The 20,395-nt window shown below is 44.2% G+C and overlaps 1 protein-coding gene across 1 annotated transcript in view; it reads right to left on the minus strand.

The window, feature by feature from the left end:
* ACO1 (aconitase 1) overlaps window positions 1-16,434 on the minus strand; it is a 60,293-nt gene extending 43,859 nt beyond the window's left edge. The window contains exon 1 of the mRNA XM_036854392.1: window positions 16,337-16,434. The gene's annotated coding sequence lies outside the window, so the exon portion shown is untranslated. The remainder of the gene's footprint in view (window positions 1-16,336) is intronic.
* Between the last annotated feature and the right edge of the window lie 3,961 nt (window positions 16,435-20,395).

The following is a 20,395-nucleotide window of genomic DNA, read 5'->3' on the forward strand; positions in this document are numbered from 1 at the left end:
CGATATCTTTTAAGCAGCGAGTTTACAGCTCATTCAGAACTTGCCCTTCCTGAACACTTGTGTTGAGAAGGCTAGGACTGCTGATATCTGCCTGGCCTCTGAATCAAGTGGGACCCACGGACAGTTCTCAAAGAAAAGGAATCCAAAAAGAGACACTTGCTCCATCTCTGAAACCCTTCACTACATCTGTTCACATTCGAACAGAAAAGATTATTTTATAAAATTATCAAAGAAAAGATAATTATTTGGTAGAGAAACGGTGTCTCTCAAAGCTAACCCATCCTGAAATACCAGCTGGGTGACTTGGCATGATCCTTACAGATACATTTTGTGCATCAAAGAGTAAGGGTGGGGAAGGGAGTGCTGGACACCAGATTTTTAAAGTAAATTACTAAAAATACTAAATAGTAGGCACAGGCAGGCAGATCTGAGACACTTAACACATGAACTACGCTCCCAGTAAAAAAAGTTGAGGGAGTTCAGTGCTGGGGATCCTCTCCAGCCACAGACAGTGTTGCTGCCAACTGACCTTTGGCCTCAATTTAGGACACTGGCATGTGACTTGGAGAGGCACCTTCACTTGTACATGTGTGGCTTGGCATTGATCCATCACCACAGGCTAGGGACACTTTGATGTTAGATGTTAAGGAGGTAATGAGATAAATCAGAGAATGGTGAGCCTACCTTAAAGAACCTTATCTAGGACTACATCAGGGGACCAACATTCCCCTGATGAGGAAATAGAGGCCCTAAAAAGAAGTTGACGGCCTGGGGTCACAGGATTATAAGTGGTAGAATGAGGAGAAAATATAGCTGACTTTCCCTCCAGTAAAAAAGCAAATTGCTGGCAGGGAAAACAAACAAACAAAAACACCTTAAAATCCTTCGTAAGTAGAGTTGAAAAAAGTACTACTTAGGCATATCACAGTCTTCTGGCACTTTTGTGAGTTAGTTCTATAATCATTCACTGAACCTTCCGTGGTTCAAAATTCCAGAGAACTGACTGACAGCTAAACTTTGGGAAAACAACTTGTGGTTAAGTTTTTAACTGTCTGCTCTTGATGACTCGTTTATTCCAAGAGAGGCAGAGGAATGACAAATCAATTCTGTTGATATAAATATCAGACCCACATACCATTCATATGCAAATGAATACAAAAAGAAAGATACACAGTAAAGTTAAGATATATAGATTGCCAACAGGCACATGAAAAGATGTTCAACATCGCTAATCGTCAGAGAAATGCAAACCACAATGTCAGTAGTTTTGCAAATCAAAACCACAGTCTCACACCTGTCAGAATGGCTACCATGAAAAAGACCACAAAAAACAAATGTTGGCGAGGATGTGGAGAAAAGGGAACCCTCGTACGCTATTGGTGGGAATGTCAATTGATGCAATGACTGTGGAAAACAGTACGGAGGTTCTCAGAAAACTATAAACAGAACTACCACATGATCCAGCAATTCCACTGCTGTGTATATATCCGAAGAAAACGAAAACACTTATCTGAAGAGATACATGCATCCCGATGTTCAAAGCAGCATTCTTTACAGTAGCCAAGATATGGAAGCAACCTAAGTGTCCATCAGCAGATGAATGGATAAAGAAGATGTGGTGTATATATATACAATGAAATAGTACTCAGCCATAAGAAAGAATGAAATTTTGCCGTTTGTAACAACTGGACTTGGGGGGTATGATGCTTAGTGAAATAAATCAGACAGAGAAAGGTTATCACTTACCTGTGGAATCTAAAGAATAAAACAAATGAATGAATATAACAAAACAGAAACAGCACAGAACAGGCACATAGATCAATGGGACAGACTATAGAGCCCAGAAATAAACTCACATACTTATGTTCAATTAATCTACAACAAAAGAGGCAAGAATATGCAATGGAGAAAAGACAGTCTCTTCAAAAAGTGGCGCTGGGAAAACTGGACAGCTACATGTAAAAGAATGACATTAGAACATTTTCTAACACCATATACAAAAATAAACTCAAAATCGATTAAAGACCTAAATGTAAGACCAGAAACCAAAAAACTCCTAGAAGAAAACGTAGATGGAACACTCTTTGACATAAGTCATAGCAATATTTTTTTGGACCTGTCTCCTAAAGCAAAGGGAACAAAAGCAAAAATAAACAAATGGGACCTAATTAATCTTAAAAGCTTTTGCACAGCAAAGGAAAACATGAACAAAACAAAATGACAACCTATAGAATGGAAGAAAATATTTGCAAATGATATGACCAATAAGGGGTTAGTTAATGTCCAAAATATATAAACAGTTCATACAATTCAATACCAAAAAAACGAACAACTCAATTAAAATATGAGACCTGTTATAACCTATGTGGAATCTAAAAAATAAAACCAATTAGTGAGTATAAAAAAAGACTCACAGATATAGAGTACAAACTAGTGGTTACCAGTGGGGAGAGGGAAGGGAGGAGGGCAAGACAGGGGTAGGGGACTTCGAGGTATAAACTACTATGTATAAAATAAACAAGCTACAAGGATATATTGTACAGCGCAGGGAATATAGCCAATATTTTATAATAACTATAAATGGAATATAATCTTTAGAAATTGTGAATCACTATACTGTACACCTGAAACTTATATAATGTTATAAATCATCTACACTTCAATTTAAAAAAATACTTAGAAAAAAGATCAGAAAAATACATTAAAAGAAAATTTTAAAAACAAAATTTTTATGTATTTATTTATTTATTTAGGCTGCACTGGGTCTTAGTTGGGGCACCTGGGATCTCCGTTGTGGCATGTGTGATCTTTAGTTGTGTCATGCAAACTCTTAGTTGCAGCATGCATGTGGGATCTAGTTCCCTGACTCGGGATCAAACCTGGGCCCCCTGCATTGGGAGCACAGAGTCTTAGCCACTGGACCATCAGGGAGGTCCCTAAAAGAAAATTTTAAAAATAGATGCTCATTGTGGAAACACTATTAATCAGCTATAAAAAATGAGGTAAGGGGCTTCCCTGGTGGCACAGTGGTTGAGAATCTGCCTGCCAATGCAGGGCACACGGGTTCGAGCCCTGGTCTGGGAAGATCCCACATGCCGCGGAGCAACTAGGCCCGTGAGCCACAACTACTGAGCCTGCGCATCTGGAGCTTGTGCTCCGCAACAAGAGAGGCCGCGACACTGAGAGGCCCGCGCACCGTGATGAAGAGTGGCCCCCGCACGCCGCAAGTAGAAAAAGCCCTCGCACAGAAACGAAGACCCAATGCCGCCAAAAATAAAACAATTAATTAATTAAAAGAAAAAAAACTTAAAAAAAAAATGAGGTAATCCTACCATTTGTGACAACATGGACTTTGAAGACATTATGCTAAGTGAAATGAGTCTGAGAAAGACAAATACTGTATGATTAGATCGCACTTATGTATAGAAGTAGAACCTAATTTAAAAAAAACACACACAACTCACAAAAAAAAAGAAAAGAAAAAGAAAATGCAAGTGAACAAAAAGAAGAAAATGAAAGTCATCTGTAATACCATGGTTTGGAGTTTCATTTAACATGACTTTTAAATGTACTTGGATTTTAAAAAAATGATTAGACCTCACATTGTTTTGTAAGTTGCTTTTTTTTCCACTCAGCAGTAGACCACAAACATCTTTATAGAGCCATCATGTGATATTTTATATCACATTTAACTACCCCATAAAAATCTATCATTCAGATATATAGTTTATTTAAATCTCTTATTATTAAAATAGGTAGGTTGTTTCCAAGTATTAACATTCAAATAACGCTTGCAACTTTCGTATACATTTCTTCAAATAGGTCCTTAATCCATTTCCCTAAAATAAACTCGTACCTTTCAGTTCCTAGAAGTAGGACAGCTGGGTGAAAGGATTTGATATCTCCATTGGGTTGCACATCACCAGGTTGCCAGGGAAAGGCTGTACCAATTTTATGACCCTTCTCTGAAGCAGTGAGTAAATGAAGGTGCCTAAACCAGGCAATATAATTGGTTTTTACCTTTTGCCAAATTGAGAGATTAAAAAGCTAACCTTGAGCATTTCTCTAATTGCTAGTGAAGGTGAATACCTTTCCATCCCTCTGTTAGAATCTGAATTTCTTCTTTTGTAAACTCCCTGTCTGCCAGAAAGGGCAAACCGAGGGTCACTAAGATGGCCTCTGGTGACCAAATGTTCTCATCTTTCACTGAACTATTCCTGCGGATGAGACTCAGCTCTGTAGTCCTGGAGAGGCAAGGACTGCCTGTGGCCTCTACCTGATCTTGAGACTTGCAGTCTGTAAGATTCCCCTTTACCTGAAGGGAGCCCTAAAATCTAACGCACAGTTTGACCCCATGCTCAGGTGCACTGTGAACCTAGTTGGTTATAGCAAAGTAAGTGACCAATTAGCTTACCTCACAGGCAAAATCCCCACTGGGGTCAGTGAGCTTTGCTACCTGTAACCCAGACCATTTCCAAGCCCAGGCAGCAGTCTTGCAAATGGGTTTTGTGAGGGAGCCCGAGTACAGCATATGGATAGTACAACGCTAAACCACTGCTCTTGCTAGAGGATCGCCTGGGACTATACCCCAGCTGACAGTCATGATGCCTGTTTGGTACAGCCAGATTTGTAGAGATGTTTGGAAGAGTCGACTGATTTTAGCTAAATGCCAACGATCAGATAAAATAAGAGTCACGTTTTCGGGTCTTTTTCCAGCCTTTGGAGTATATAAATCTAAGATTTAGCTGCTTATGCTGTTGGTGTTGAATCCTCTTAGGTTGTCTTATGATAGAGAAAGAGGCATGCATATGAATGGGCCCTGCCACCAACCACAGGATTTCCACGCATCAGTGGGAAAGAGCAGAGCAGAGGCGTAACCGTGAGCAGCAGAATTCCCGTCAGTAATGGGATGGGGAGAATAAAGTTAAGGGGGTGGGGTGGAGATTGTGTGCAATCAGTTTCCTGGAGAGTTAGGATAGTTTGAAAGAGCCTTCAGGTGATTAGTTGAGAATCACTGCTCTGTGGTCTAATGTACAGACGACACGCCCTCAGAATTGTTTATTTAGGATATCTAAAGACACACAAGAGTAGATTTTTTAAATCTATGCTAACAGCAGAAAGAGGTTTCTTCTGTATTCATGTGGTTTACCCACCTCTCTTCCTCTCTTCTCACATTTTCCTAAATATACCTTCCCTGAATTTTCATGGCTTCCAACTCCAAAGTTAAAGCAGTATCACTGCATCTTTTAGGGTTTACTTCAGTTCACTAAAAAGATTAGCTGTGCTTCATTTTTTTCTGTTTAAAGAGAAATTAATTGGCCGCACCCCCAAACTGACTGTTGTGTATCTAAACATCATGCTACTTATAAACAACTTCTTGTCAAAAGTGAGATTCCAAGGATGTCTATAAACAAGATTGAGGTCAGAACCATTCAGGCCAGCAAACCACCATGGCTTGTCAACTCGGTTCTTTTACGAAGCGGAGAGCTAGAAATATTAGTTCTTTGCTTTATTTGATGCAGACGCATCTGGAAAAATGGAATAGCTGAATAGCTCTGAATAGCTCTGAATAGCCCAGAGACCAAGTCACTTCTTTGATCTTCTTAGCTGTTCATAAAAGTATTGAAAAAAAAAAAAAATACACACACACCAAAAACACACAAAAATCTCTTAAATGTGATACTTGTAACCAAAAGAATTTTAAAGCCATAAGTGCAATTGTCTATTTTGGGAGAGAATGAAAAAAAAAAAAAAAAAAAAAAAAAAAGGAAAAAGGGTAGTACTGTTGTAGGAAAAATGGGGCATGAGAGAACGGTCATGTCCCAGGCCTAGAGTCCTTGGGATGGCTGGCCAAGTGAGTGAGCCATAGTAAAGTGAAAGTGGGTTTATTTACAGAGGTACACATTCCATAGAAAGAAGCAGCCCCAGGGGATGGGGTCCTCTTGGAAAGTGAGAGCAGCCCCTGAAGTGTGGGGCTGATTAGTTTCTACGGGCTGGGCAATTCCATACGCTAACGAGTGGAATATTCTATCTTGGAGAGGGGGCGGGGATTTCCAGGAATTGGGGCACCACCCACTTTTTGGCCTTTCATGGTTGGCCTCAGAACTGTCATGGTGCCTGGCGGTGTGTTGTTTAGCATATGCTAATATATTACAATGAGTGTACAATGAGGCTCAAGGTCTACGGGAAGTTAAATCTTCTGCCATCTAGGACCCAGTTGGTTCTAACCAGTTGTTGTCGTATCCTCAGGATATGTCATTCTTTTAAAGGTTGTGCCTTGCCTCTGTCCCTCCTGTCTCAGTGCAGAAGGAGGGTCTTAGAGAAAGAATGACTTTATAACAGTATAACCAAATCCATCAACACATTTTTCTTGGGCACTAATTAATGCAAAGTGCACTTTACACCACAAAAGTCAACAAGACTCTGCTTTCAAAAAGCTTTGCCATCACACAATAATTTGTCACTTTTTGCTAAAATTTAAGTTATCAGTCTGTTTTCACTAACTCTTTTGTCTCATCCTGGACCACTGACCAGAATGCTCCACATATATTCCTAGAGTTCTAAAAAGAGCTATAACCTAAATGATTCAGTTTCATTCTGAATAAGCCACATAACCTTTCTGTGCCTCAGTTTCCCAGTCTGTAACATAAGGTTACTTGATGATCTAAAAAGTCCCTTCTGGGTGAAAAAATTCTATGTTTCATTCATTCATTTGTTCAACACATATTTATGTTAACTGCATAGTATGTGCCGGGAACTGTTTTAGGCACCAGGGATGCACCCGGGAACAAAATTGACAAAGCCCCCTCACGGTGCTTCCATTTCAGTGGAGGGAGATAGACTAAACAATAAACAAACATAGAAGCAGAACGTCAGACTGCGACCAGTTCTGTGGATAAAGCAGGACAGGGCACTAAGGAGTGTCGGCCATGAAGGGTATCAGGAGATCAAAGAAGGCCTCACTGATATGGAGCCACTTGAGAACAAGCTTGAAGGAAGTGAGGGGGCAAGCTCAGTGCAATCTTGAGGAGGGGTCAGATCATGTGCAAAGGTCCTGAGGTGGGTCTGAGGGAAGGCAAGGAGGCCAGAGCAGGGTGAGCGAGGGCAGAAAAGGAAAAGATTGAGGTGGGGAGTAGCAGAGTCAGCCACTGTAGGAACTCTGACTAAGGACAAACTACAAAGTACTCTCCTAACTTTACACTTGGTTTAAATTGTACATTTCCAACATCAGAATTTAGATTTGGTAAGATATTAACTCATAATATGAAAACATTAGGTTGTCATTTAAAAAGTAGCTACTTCCTGAAATCTAACCCTTCTGTTTCTCTGAACTTCATTAAGTAACACTGGAAATTTTCAGGATGTATCATAAAAATGATCATGACTCACTCAGCAGATGTGCATAACCACTGCCAAAGTTAATGGTCAGGATTTGGGGGACCAGAGCCGTGACCACGGCACTGATCAAGCAGCCCCTGCCCTTTTGGGGCTCCCCTATTCCAGGCTCAGTGGCCAAGACAGCACAACATCATATGAAATTCCCAAAAGAGAAAACTTGCCTGACACATCCTTTAAGCTCATTTTAAATTAACTGCAGTAGCACAAACTCCAAAGAACAGAAATAGTTACCTTTATTTTCTGGTATCACTATGGGCTAATATAAACAGAGTTTCACAAAAAGTCTTGGTGAACTTCAGATTTATTATTCCGGAGATACACTGAGAAAGGAAAGTCATTGTGGGGTCATGAAACATTTGTCCAGAAAGTAAAGGAAGAAGCAGGGCAGGACCCCCTCAGAAGCAGGTGTCCTGGCCAGTCCTCAGTTCCTGACCTCATCCTCTCCTCGTTAAGGCCAGTCCTCAGCCCCTTCTCAGACTGTGGGTCCCCTACCCTGCAGCAACCCACCATCGCCAGCAGGGCTTCAAAAATGATGCCTGCAGAGACCGGAAGTCCTACTGCATCTAAGTCCTGAGAGTAGGGGGCGCGAGGGGGCAGCAACTGTAGTTGTTACTAGCATTACAGAGCAGGCCTGGTCGATAGCCATCCTTTAAGAGTGGCGTGATTTCCTCAAGCTCCGAACTCATTTCGTAGATCCTTGATAACACACTTTTCTAACTCAAATTTTAGGAATTAGAAAGAGTGTCACCACGAAAGGCTGGGTGTCAGGCTGCCGGAGGTCTCACAGGGCAGCATTTCTCTCCATGAATTCACCATGTTTCTGAGGTCATCTGCCCCAACCCACTTCAGCACTGCTCAGACCCAAGAATGATGACTCGTACTAATAAAGTTCCCAGAAGCTTGAGGTATAAGCCTATGTTTCTTGGTTTTCGAGAAGAAAGGCAGGGGCCGGGAGGACCTGAAGCTCCTGTTTTCTTTTTTTTTTTTTTTTTTTTTTTAAGCACATTAAATTATTTTATTTATAGACCCACTGTTTTAGATGTACATTTATGGACTATCCAAAAGCAATATTTTTTTTTAGCAATCCTGGAAATTTTAAATACTCTAAGCAACACCCGAAGATCAAGTTGTCAAGTTCCTCATCGAGGACATCCTTAGGTCATCTTTGTGCTCCCAGATAGTAAGTAGTCAGCTAGCAGCAGTCTATGCTTCAAGCGTCCATCTTTCACCTGAACGAAAATTAAAACCGACAACGTGGCGGAGGCCAGACCAGGCCGCTGCCCTCCACGCGTTCAAGGACCGGGAGCCTCGGACCCGGCCCGGCCGCGGGGCCAGCCTCACTAGACTAAGGGCGGCCGCGCGCTCCTGCCCTGCGCCCCAGCCGTCGGAGGCCAGGCGGCCACAGGCCCGGGACCGTCCAAACCCTCGCCGCCATACAGTCCAAAAGCAAGGGGAGGTTAGAAAAAAGCGAAGCTCCTGTTTTCTGACCAGCACGTTCTTTGCCCGCAGTGGTATAGCCATGTGGTTAGGAGCTGGGAGGCTGCAGCCAGGCTGCAGGCGTGCTGAGAGGGAACTCAACCCAGATGGAGGGAACGTCCATCTGGCCTTAAGCCCAGCTCTTAAGCAATGATGCTCTAGTCCCATCTCAGTGGCCCACAGAGTGGCATGGCATCTACACGCAATGGCCATTTCATGGGGTCAAAGATGTGACAAGTAACAGAGCAGCGTTCGACCTGACACATCCACTACCTGGGCCTCGCTGGCTTGTCTAAGGAAAGGGACTGACCCAGATTCATTCATACATTTGACATTGATAGACACTGATTTGACATTGATGGGATAAAGAGATGAGTCCCCTTGCTCTTCAGTCACACACACAGACCGGTCAGGAGTTTATTAGACTATCAAGCAGTCCGTGCTACTGCAGCAGTGGATGGAGAGCGATAAAGAAGCACCTAGGGGTGCTGGAATTCCTTGGCGGTCCAGTGGTTAGGGCTCCGAGCTTCCACTGCAGGGGGCACGGGTTTGATCCCTGGTTGGGAAACTAAGAGCCTGCACGTTGCACAGTGCAGCCAAAAAAAAAAAAAAAAAAAAAAGAAGCATCTAGGGATAGCACCTAATCCAGCATGGGAGGGGGTCAGGAAGACCTCCAGGGACAGGCACGCCATGCACGAGCCTTCCAGAACTACAGTGAGGGAGGGAGTCAGGGAAAAAATATTCCAGGCAGAGAAAACAGCAACAGCACATGTAAAGGTGCGGAAGTGTGACCCTGTGGGAGGCATAAAGCAGTTCCATGTGGACGAAGGACAGGGTTCACGACAGGCAGGGCTAAGAGGAGAGGGAAAGGGAGGGGCGGGGCCCACATCATGAGGGACCTCGCAGAAAGGCTCGGATTTATCCTGAAGACAAGGAGGCACATTAAAAGATTGTAAGCTGGAATCTTCAAGACCTGATTTGATTTTCAGAGATCATTCTGGTAGTGGTAAGAGCTGACTTGGGGGAAGGATGCTAGATTGGTGTCAGGGAGGCAGGTTATGGTGCTACTACAGTCATCAAGTCGGAAGAAGGGGGCAGGGGCAATAGATCCCAGGGAGAGTTAAGAAAGGAGAATGGACTGAGGGTGGGTGAGGAAGAAAGAGAGATCTGGGATAGCTCCTGTGTTCCTTATTTGGGCAAACTGGCAGAGCCAATGACCACAATGGGAACCGGGATGTCGGTTTTAGACATGGGGAATTTGGGATGAAGAGGAACAGCAAGAAGCAGCATATATGCGCCAGGAGCTCAGGAGGTCTGGGCTGAGAGAAGTTTGGACAGGCATTCTGCCGTGAGTGCTATATCACTCCATGGGCACTGCAGCCTGCTGACATGTGCTGAGTGCCCGTGGAGGGCCAGATACCTTATCCACATTGTCTAATATGGTCCCTCAGCAACTGTGAGATAGGGACTACCATCCCATTATACAGATGAGAAGACTGAGGATCAGAGAGGGTAACTTACCAATGCCCTGTGGCTGGTCAGTGGCCAGATTGGGAGTGAAACCCAGGGCCCCTGATGTCAGGGCCAACTTCCTCACACCCTGCTGCTTCCAAACAGGCATAGCATCTTATAGCCACTCCTCATCCAAAAACCCACATTAACCAAATGGATTAAAAAAGTTAAGTCTCACTTTAAAACAATCTTCAAACTCTAAGGTACATATGCGAGGACTAGATAGTCAACCTCTAATTTCCCCTAAAATATCCTTGATTTTGGCAAAATTTGTATGACAGATAACTTTTAAAGTATGGGTTGATGTCAAAAACCCATCACCAGGCTTCACCAACCCTTAATATGTAACTGATTCCTTATCTAGGCAAATAAGGCTTTTATGAAACACAGCAATTCTTAAGACCAGTCTGGAGGCTGGTCTTGATCCCACCACTATTATAGAACTGTCCTGCGCATGTCTGCGTAGCTCTTGCATGTAACCGACTGTCCACAATGATTCGTTCACTTCTCCGCTTCTCAACCAAAAATTCAAACCTGGCAATCCTGTAGAAGGACACTTTCTTCGACCGACACGCCTTCTTCATGAACTAGGCCACAATGTGTATAATTTGCTTTGTACTTTTACAGTAATGGCCATGAAAGGATGACGAGGTTAAGGAATAATTAAGTGTTCCATACACGTCAGTCTGAGCAACAGCTCAGGCAATTCACACTGTTCAAAGATGGGCTTCCGCAGAGTTCTCCTTAAGTCACGAAAAGAGAATGAGAGAGAACCCCAGCAGCACACACGCACAGCAGCCTTGCCAATTCATCAGAAAGTGGATTAACTTCCACGACAAAGACTAAAGCAGAACCTGGGGAATCTGGGAAGTGATTGGTTCAGAGAGTGTGATATCACTTTGATAGTTCTACGCAGTAGGATATACACACTTACTTCAAGAACCTGGTCTGGCTCCCAAATATATGTAGTGCTTAGAGAGAGGGAGTTTCCCGTCTTTGCATGTTCCCAACATCCAATCCCAAAGCCCTTTGGTTTCCAATCTACACTTAAAATCAGACTCTGCCACTTTCTGCCGTAGACAAGATTCACTCTATCTGCCTAAGCCTCAGTTTACTTCTTTGCAGATTTAAGGCAACAAGAGCTGCACTGCACTGCCCTGCCCAGCTCACAAGGGCCACTGTGATAATTAAAGGAGGCAATAGATGAAGAGATGGTGTACACTGGGAGCAACTCTATATCTGTGAGCTGCCGTTATTCATGAGATTGATAGCAACTTACTTCATGGGGCGTGCGGACCCTAAATGCAGCCAATTTCTTCTACTGAAGATTTAAACCTACATCTTAAAACATAATAGATATTCTAAAATGTTGTCAGAGTCACTCTTCCCTACCAAGGGAAAAAAAGCATTCTAGAATAAGAGAAGACCTAAACGCTCCAGATATATGTGAAAAAAATGACAACAGACCATAAAGAAAGACCATTTTCCTCAAAAAAAAAAAAAAAAAAAAAAAAAGTCTTCTTTATACTGGCTCAAATTGAAGATTCTTTTTGTTGCAGTACTTTAAAATCTTTAAAAATCTTGCAGGTGAGATAAAATGTTCGTGGTCCTAGGCAATATCTGAAATTTTTCCTTTGAACATAATGCATTTCTTTTGTAATCAAAATTTTTCTCCAATGAACTTAATCAATTTAAATTAATTTAGCATCTATTTCTTGAGCATCTTCTTTGCATTAAGCATTTTTAAGTAGCATAGGAGAAAGGGAGATAAGGAAAATCTTGTTTTACATGAAGATTATGATCTAAGGAGACTGAGATAAGCTCGCAAAGAACTATAATATGCTAAGGGTCATAAGAGAGGTCAGAGGAAAGTGACAGCTATAACTAAGGGAGTTGAGAAAGGCTTAACAGAGGAGAATTGGGAGAAGGAAAGAGGGAAGACTGATTTAGCCCAGAAGGCAGAGAGGAGAGCAAATGCAGAAGCAGAGAAGGGGGACCACACAGCAAGTGTTCAAAGTCCGTCCGGGGGTTCAGTTGTGCTGACATTAGGACAGAAGAGTTTTAAGATTTTGTTACAGCAGTTAGTACATGCTTGTTACTAAAAGACACAACAAAGATACTTTCTTAGTTTATACAGTTGAAAATGAAGATGCTAACTCCTGGAAGAGGGGAAAAAAAGAAGTGAGTTTGAGGAAAGGTCCAGATGAAACAAGATTGGTCAAATGCTAATGTTCATAATTGTTGAAGCGGGGGGTTTATACTCTCCACTTCTTTGGATGTCTGCAATTTTCCATTAAAAATGGCTAAAAAAGAAATGAAGGCCATTCAGTCTGTGGAGATGGTCAGCTGACGGCTTCTCAGGTGATGGGGCTGATCAGATAAGAACATTCTAACCTCTAGGTCAGTTGGAGGGAGCGGGCAGGGCTGAGGCTGGAGCTGACTCCACAGGCGGAAGTAGACACTGCACAACATAACTGAGGGCTGTTTTCGGTTCCCCATGCCTCTCGCTCCATGCTTCTTTCTCCATTTCCCACTGGGAGGAAGGGAGTAGCAGGGGTCTGCTACTGGCCGAGTCGGTGGTTAAGTCAGTCTAAGAAAAACGAAGCCAACTATGTTGCCCTCAATGTACAAATAACTGTAGGGGTTATTTTTGGTCAAGTCAATTTTTTTAAAAATTTATTTTATTTATTTATATTTGGCTGCGTTGGGTCTTCGTTGCTGCGCGCGGGCTTCTCATTGGGGTGGCTTCTCTTGTTGTGGAGCACAGGCTCTAGGTGCGAGGGCTTCAGTAGTTGTGGCACGCGGGCTCAGTAGTTGTGGCTCGCGTGCTCTAGAGCACAGGCTCGGTAGTTGTGGTGCGCAGGCTTAGTTGCTCCGCGGCATGTGGGATCTTCCCAGACCAGGGCTCAAACCCGTGTCCCCTGCCTTGGCAGGTGGTTTCTTAACCACTGCGTCACCAGGGAAGTCCGGTCAAGTCAATTTTAATACTTGTTTAGTACTTGCTAGAAAATATTAATAAGCAAAGTGAAGAGAATTAAAAACCCACTGTACCCCACCACCAAGAGAAAAACCACCCAGCGTTTGGCACATCCTTTGCCTCTGTCCATGCGTGTGCACATCTGTACATACACGCACATGCTTTCTCTCCTCGTCATGGTAGGATCACAGAGAAACAGTCTTGGGTAACATGTTTTTCGATTTTAAAACTGTGCTTCATGACATTTCATGAAACAGCGTTTTACATCAGTTTAAGGGCTGCACAATAGTCCATTAAAAAACAGTCTGATCTGCGTGGATGGACCTAGAGACTGTCACACAGAGTGAAGTAAGTCAGAAAGAGAAAAACAAATATCGTATATTAACGCATATATGTGGAACCTAGAAAAATGGTACAGATGAACCGGTTTGCAGGGCAGAAATAGAGACCCAGATGTAGAGAACAAACGTATGGACACCAAGGGGGAAAAGCGGCGGGGTGGTGGTGGTGGGATGAATTGGGCGATTGGGATTGACATGTATACACTGATGTGTATGAAATGGATGACTAGTAAGAACCTGCTGTATAAAAAAATAAATAAAATAAAATTCAAAAATTCGAAAAGAAAACAGTCTGATCCAGTGCTTCTAACCTTGGACAGGGGCTTACGTAAAACAAATATTGTTCAGTAAAATGCTTTGATCTGAGAGGGCTCTCTCTCTCAATATTATTTTGAGTTAATATATACTAGTATCATATATACTAGTTTAGAAATGGGATGCAGTAATTTGCTTTATCAGGAGAGAGGGAGTGATGGTAACAGTCTAACAGAAATAATCCTATCTTCCTTGAAAAAGTATAGGTTGTTGGGATTTTAGTTTTTTGTTTTGTTTTCAGGTTGTAAAAGCAATACATGAATGCTGCAAGGCAGGCCGACATATGTTACCACAAAGAGTAACAAAGATAAGTTCCCTGCCTTCCTTCTGACTCCACTGTCCAGAACTGGCTACTGTTGATAGTTTGTTATGTCTGTCTTCCAAACATTTATAAGGCTAAATATGTATGTAATTTCTATCTGGAATTTGTGCTGACAGAACAAGGAGCCACGGAAGTAACCCAGTGAGTGATCCCACCTACCACACAGCAGCATGCAGGACACTGGGCTCTGGCAGAGGCTGAGGAAGGGCCACTCACAGGGACACCCCTCTCAAAGTGGAAAGTAAAAGAGCACCAAGACTGGGTGCTCTTATTCACCAGTCATATTCCAATAAACTCAAGGCTGCTCAACCACAAACAGAAATGATCATGGAAGACAGGAAGGCAACAACACGCCTCCCTGTTCTTTTGCAAATCACTTCTCAAATGCTTGCAAACTCTCGCACAAACCCCTCCACACTTGGCACGGGGTCCCCATGGGCACGTCTCCGAACGTGTGGGTCCTGTGTGCCACATCACTGCTACAGTCTGGACTCATGCACAGGTCACCTCTGCAGGGACAGAAATAACCAAAGGCATCTGAGAGCCTTGCCAGTTTTCAGGAAGCCAGCAGGGCTCATCATCCCTTATGTGGGGACCTAGTTCTTGGTTTCCAGAGTGAGGTCAAGCTACGTTGCAACTACCAGAGGTTAACCATCCATGCATGGTGTGGTGTGTGTTCCCATTCAGAGGAAGGATCACAGACAAGAAGCAGGCCCAATGATTTAAGCCTCTGAAGCATTTCCTACACCGGTGGCTCTCAAAGTGTGGTGCAGGGGACTCTAGGGATCCACAAGGTCAAAACCACTTTCGTTAACAATGCCAAGATGCTATTTGACATTTTCACTCTCACATTTTCCCGAGTACATAGTGGAGTTTTCCAGAGGCTATATGACATGTAATACTGCAACAGACTGAATGCAGAAGTAGATATAAGAATCTAGCTGATGAAAAAGCAAATGAAAAACAAAATAAAATCTAGCTGCTGTCTATTAAACCTGACATTAAAGAGATTTGCAAAAATATAATTAATACAATGCCACTCTTCTCAGTAATGTTCTGCTTTGAAAAGTATGGTTATTTTCATAAAGATATGTTATGTCAACATATAATAGGTCCACTATTATGTCTAAATGCATTACTAAATATAGTAAAAAATTCTCAGTTTTAGTTATATTTGGCAAATATTGAAATATATAACCCATATAAAAGCTCCTTAGTAGACTAATTTTTAAGAGTGTAAAGGGGTTTTTGAGCACCCCCCCCAGAAAAGTTTGAGAACTGCTATCCTAGAGGCTGTCCCCGACTCCCTACCCCCATCCCCGCAAGACAAACACACACACAAGCGCACACACACACCGCTGTAAGGAGGGTTATGTATGTGGCAGGAAGGAAGATGTGCCATTCTGGTGTGCTGGCTGAATTAGGAAAAGCAGCCCGTGCTCCTTCCTGGATCTCTGAATCTATTAGGATGGGCTCTATCCCCACCCCATCCACCGAGGGTCTCTTCCCCCACACTCCGTTTTCCCCTTACCACTTGGTGTGTTTTCCCCGATCTGTCAGAACCTCTGAGGATTTCCCTATCCCGCCACCCCCAGCTCGGCGAGGACTCCCCGGTGAGGCCCGCACTCCCTCCCTGAGGTTAGGACTCCCCAGTTCAGTCGGCCGGAACAGCCTCAGCGTGGACTCTGGGCGGCCCGCACAGCGCAGACAAAGAAGGCCTAGGAGAGCCATTTCCAGTCCCCGAGACCTGTCCTCGGCGCAGCACAGGCTGGGGACAGGGCGAAGGGGTCAGTCCCCAGGAACTAGTCCCCGATTCTCCCCTCGGCCTTCCCCGGATCCCCGCCCCGGGCCGCCCGGCGCGCTGCAGTGCGGGCAGTCCGGGCTCGGGGAAGGTGCCCGGGGCGCCGCGGACTCGCGCCCACCCTGCCGGGGCCAGGGCGGCCGGCGCTCCCGCCCGGGGCCGGACGTCGGTCGGGCCACGACGTACTCACTCACCGCGAACTTCACGGCAGGCTCCGACCGGCTGCCGGGCACCAGGCTGCGGGGCGCGATCCCGTGCGGCGCGATTCCAGCCGCCGAGCTCCTCCCCTTATCGCCCCGGGGCCACCGGCCGAGGGGCGGAGCCGGGGCGGGGCGGGGTCTGCGGGCGGAGGAGACCTCGCCCCCCGCGGGAGGCAGGGTTGCTAGGGGCCAGCGGCAGGAAGCCGCTCGGGACCCGGCTCCTCCCCTGCGGGCCCAGGCCTGGGACTCGCTCACTCTGGGGCGTAGAGTGTGACTGTCCAGCTCTCTAGGAGGGGAGCCGAAGGGGCGAGGGGAAAATGCCGCTTTTTAAAATGACTTGGCCGTCAAGGTGGAGGCTTCCGTATCTGGCACCCCGGTACGTGTGGTCACCTCCGCTCTCTCCCTTTTGCCCTCACCCCATCCCCCCCTTAATGCCTTGCAAAGCGTGCCGAGTGACCTGGCGGGACTTCAACGTTTCCGTGGCTAGGAGTGCAAAGTTTCAATGTTTAATCAGCTTACTTATTTTTAACGTGTAACAACTCTTCCTAATGCAGGCTGTTCACCTGTCAGAAGTCAGAGAAATGGCTCAGCAGACACTGAGAGGGCCTTCTTCACCGCACCTACTTTCCATAGGTTGGTTGGAGTTGCGCCCGCTCAGGTAAATGTGGGTGATTAGATCTTTCTAGATGAAAGGTGAGGTTTTCCTGCCCAACTTATATAGAGAGTTATTGTCGTTTTCTATCTTATCTGAATAAACAGCTTATAAGATGACTAACTAATAGCTGATACTGATACTGACCCCTACTAGTTACCACACTCCCACTCTTTGCAGGGTTCGATGATGGGGTCTTTACATATGTTATTTAGTTCAGTTCCTCCAGTTGCCCCATGAAGTGAGGAATGTGACCCCGTCTTACAGACATCCATAGCTGGGATTCAGTCCTCAGCTCTGTCTGACTCCTAAGCCCACGCTTCATCATGTTGCACTGCAGGGTACAGCTATTCCCTGGTTATATTTAATATTTAAATATAAAGGGTTATATTTAATTTTGAAAGAGAACATATTTACTATATTTCATATTACTACAGTAAATATTACGTATTTACTGTATGGGAGAAGACCTTCTTCCCACCCACTTCCTAAAGTCCTTGCATTCACATTCATTGAGCAAACTTTCCTTGAGTGGCCACCATATACCAGAGGCTTACCACAAACCCCGAAAAATAATACTGGGGTCTCCTTGGAAGTTAGAGTGTAGGGAAAGCTGAGGGGTAGGGAGAAAAGACATCCAGCTACATTTTGTTTCTTACTGAGGCAGCCCTTCAAAAAGCAAAGTTTCTTAGTGTTCAGTGATAACATACATATAATATGAGAACTGGTCATCCTTGACAGGAAATAATTAAATCAGAACTATAAAAGGAATTGAGATTTATTAGTAAACACTCTGGCCAAAACCATGAAGGAAATAGTTCCCACATCACTCTGCTCTTTTGCTCTGGGGAATGTCACCAGTGATATGCGGATTGCAAATCCAGTGACCTCTCTTCTGTCCTTGCCCTTGCTGACTGCTCTGTGGTATCTGACACTGGTGACAGGTCTTTCCTTGAAATGTTAACCTCCTTTTGGCTTTAGAACCTTCTGCTCTCATGATTCACTTCTTCTTAATTTGGTCCCTCTTTCTGAGGCTCTTTCACTGCCCTTTCTCCTGTCACTTCACATGTGACTCCATACACTGATGAATTCTTCTTCATTTACTTTCTCTCTATGCAAACTTCCATCTGAAGTCCCCTGTGCCTCTGTCATTGACCTTAACCCTCTTCAGATCTCCATGCTCTTTGTCAGCAGCCATTTGTGGGGCATCACCACCTGGGTATTCCCAAGGCACTTGCCATTCTTCACATCTAAAGTGGCAGTTCAGTGTCTTCTCTAGCCATCTGCCTGTTCCCTCCAACCCATCCAGTTTCTTCCTCATCCTGAATCCCACATCCTGAGTTTGGATTTCATGGTGTATTGAGAAAGCATTTAAGGGGGTTAGAACCATATCACTATGCTCATACAAGTTTCGCCTAATAAATATTTCTGTCATGATACAAAAGATTCTGCAAGTGGCCCAGAGGAATGTGTAGACTTTAAGGGCCTTCTGAGAGGAAGCCATCCAGGTGTGGTAACTGCTCAGGTACCATGGATCTGCTCCAGGGGCCAGTGGCAGAAGGGCCTTCAGTGAGGTAACAGCACTGTTCTATCAGCCTTACAAAGAGAATCATGAGGACTTCTCTGGTGGCACAGTGGTTAAGAATCCACCTGCCAATCCAGGAGACACAGGTTCAAGCCCTGGCCCGGGAAGATCCCACATGCTGTGGAGCAGCTAAGCCCATGTGCCACAACTACTGAGCCTGCGAGCCACAACTACTGAGCCCACGTGCCACAACTACTGAAGCCTGCACGCCTAGAGCCCATGCTCCGCAACAAAAGAAGCCACCACAATGAGAAGCCTGCGCACTGCAACGAAGAGTAGCCCCTACTCGCTGCAACTAGAGAAAGCCCGCGCACAGCAACAAAGACCCAAGGCAGCCAAATATAATAAATAAATAAAATTAATTAATTAAAAAAAAAAAAGGGAGAGAATCATTAGGTTTTGGTCAGAGACCTGTTAAGCTCTGAGGAATGCCTCATTATACTCCACATTGACTTCAGTTGCTTGTATAAACTGGACCCCACTAACTTGGCATCATGCTTTGCTGTTCATAATGCATTTTCACACATACTATCTAATAGAAAGGAAGTGGTGTAAGAGAAAGGCAGTCTAGGGATTTCCCTGGTGGTCCAGTGCTTAAGACTCTGCTCTTCCACTGCAGGGGGCATGGGTTCGATCCCTGGTCAGGGGAACTAAGATCCCACATGCCATGCGTGGCTGAAAAGGAAAAAAAAAAGAGAGAGAGAGAGAGAGAAAGGCATTCTAGCATGGCAGTTCTCAAACCTTGAGGTTCATTGAAAAAACACATTCCTATACTGCACTCTTAGACAGACTGAGTGTGAGGGTCTGACCCCCCTTTGAGTAACACCAGTGGTGGTTCCCAAACTGGGTGTTAGAATTTATTAAAAATACAGCCTCCTGTGCCCCGACCTCCTAGAATTAGTTCAGGAGTAGGATCTGTGCTCAGAGTCTGAGCACTCTAAATACTACAGATGATTCTTCTCTCGCATGTTCCGCAGATTGCCCCCAGGGAGCTGCAAGCCGGAAATGTACCCTCCATGAAGGTGGGGTAATGTCAGTTTGCTCATCACCCCTAACACAGAGCCTGGCACATAGAAGGTGCTCGGTACAAGTTTGCTGACTAATTACTGCCTTCTATTCTGTGCTCTCCATTGGTGTTCAGTGTTCTCTAGCATAGTAGAAACATTCAGTGTTCTCTAGCATAGTAGAGGGGAGATATCTGTATGGCAATGAATGAAGTATAAAGTGGTCCCTTCTGAAATTCCTGTTTGATATGACTCAAGAATGCCTAAGTTCATCACTGAATGTATTTCTTCCTCATACCAGAGGAAATTTGAGATAAATGTTTTCTGTTCTTCTATTAAAAAAATGCTACATTCATAAAAAGGAAAGGCAGTTCTTAGGCTTATCTTGGCCCCCCACAGATATCCAACTGCTATCCCCTTCCATGCCTCTCATAGTCTTAATTTTTGTGCTTTCTTACTGCCTAAATGCCTGAATTCCTGAGCTGCCTTCCCGGGGAACCAGGGTCCTCTGGCCATCGGCTTTACAATTAAGCACATTCCGCTCAACAAAGCTAATAATAAAAACCAAATGTGATTAAATGTCCCATTGAATCTTTACAAGAACACTTTGTATCTGGTGGCATGTTACCATTTCACAGATGGAGGAAACTGAGATTCAGAATGATTATGTAATTTGCTTCAGGTCACATAACTTGTAAATGGTGATGCTGGGATTTGAACAAAGCCTGGTCTAATTCCAGAGCTTGTGCTTGAAACCCTGTGCAAGCAAATATAATTTTATTTAAATGAAATCGTTGGATACCGTGAGATTA

The sequence above is a fragment of the Balaenoptera musculus genome, chromosome 6 (assembly GCF_009873245.2).
Source record: "Balaenoptera musculus isolate JJ_BM4_2016_0621 chromosome 6, mBalMus1.pri.v3, whole genome shotgun sequence".
Classification (NCBI taxonomy): Eukaryota; Metazoa; Chordata; class Mammalia; order Artiodactyla; family Balaenopteridae; genus Balaenoptera; species Balaenoptera musculus.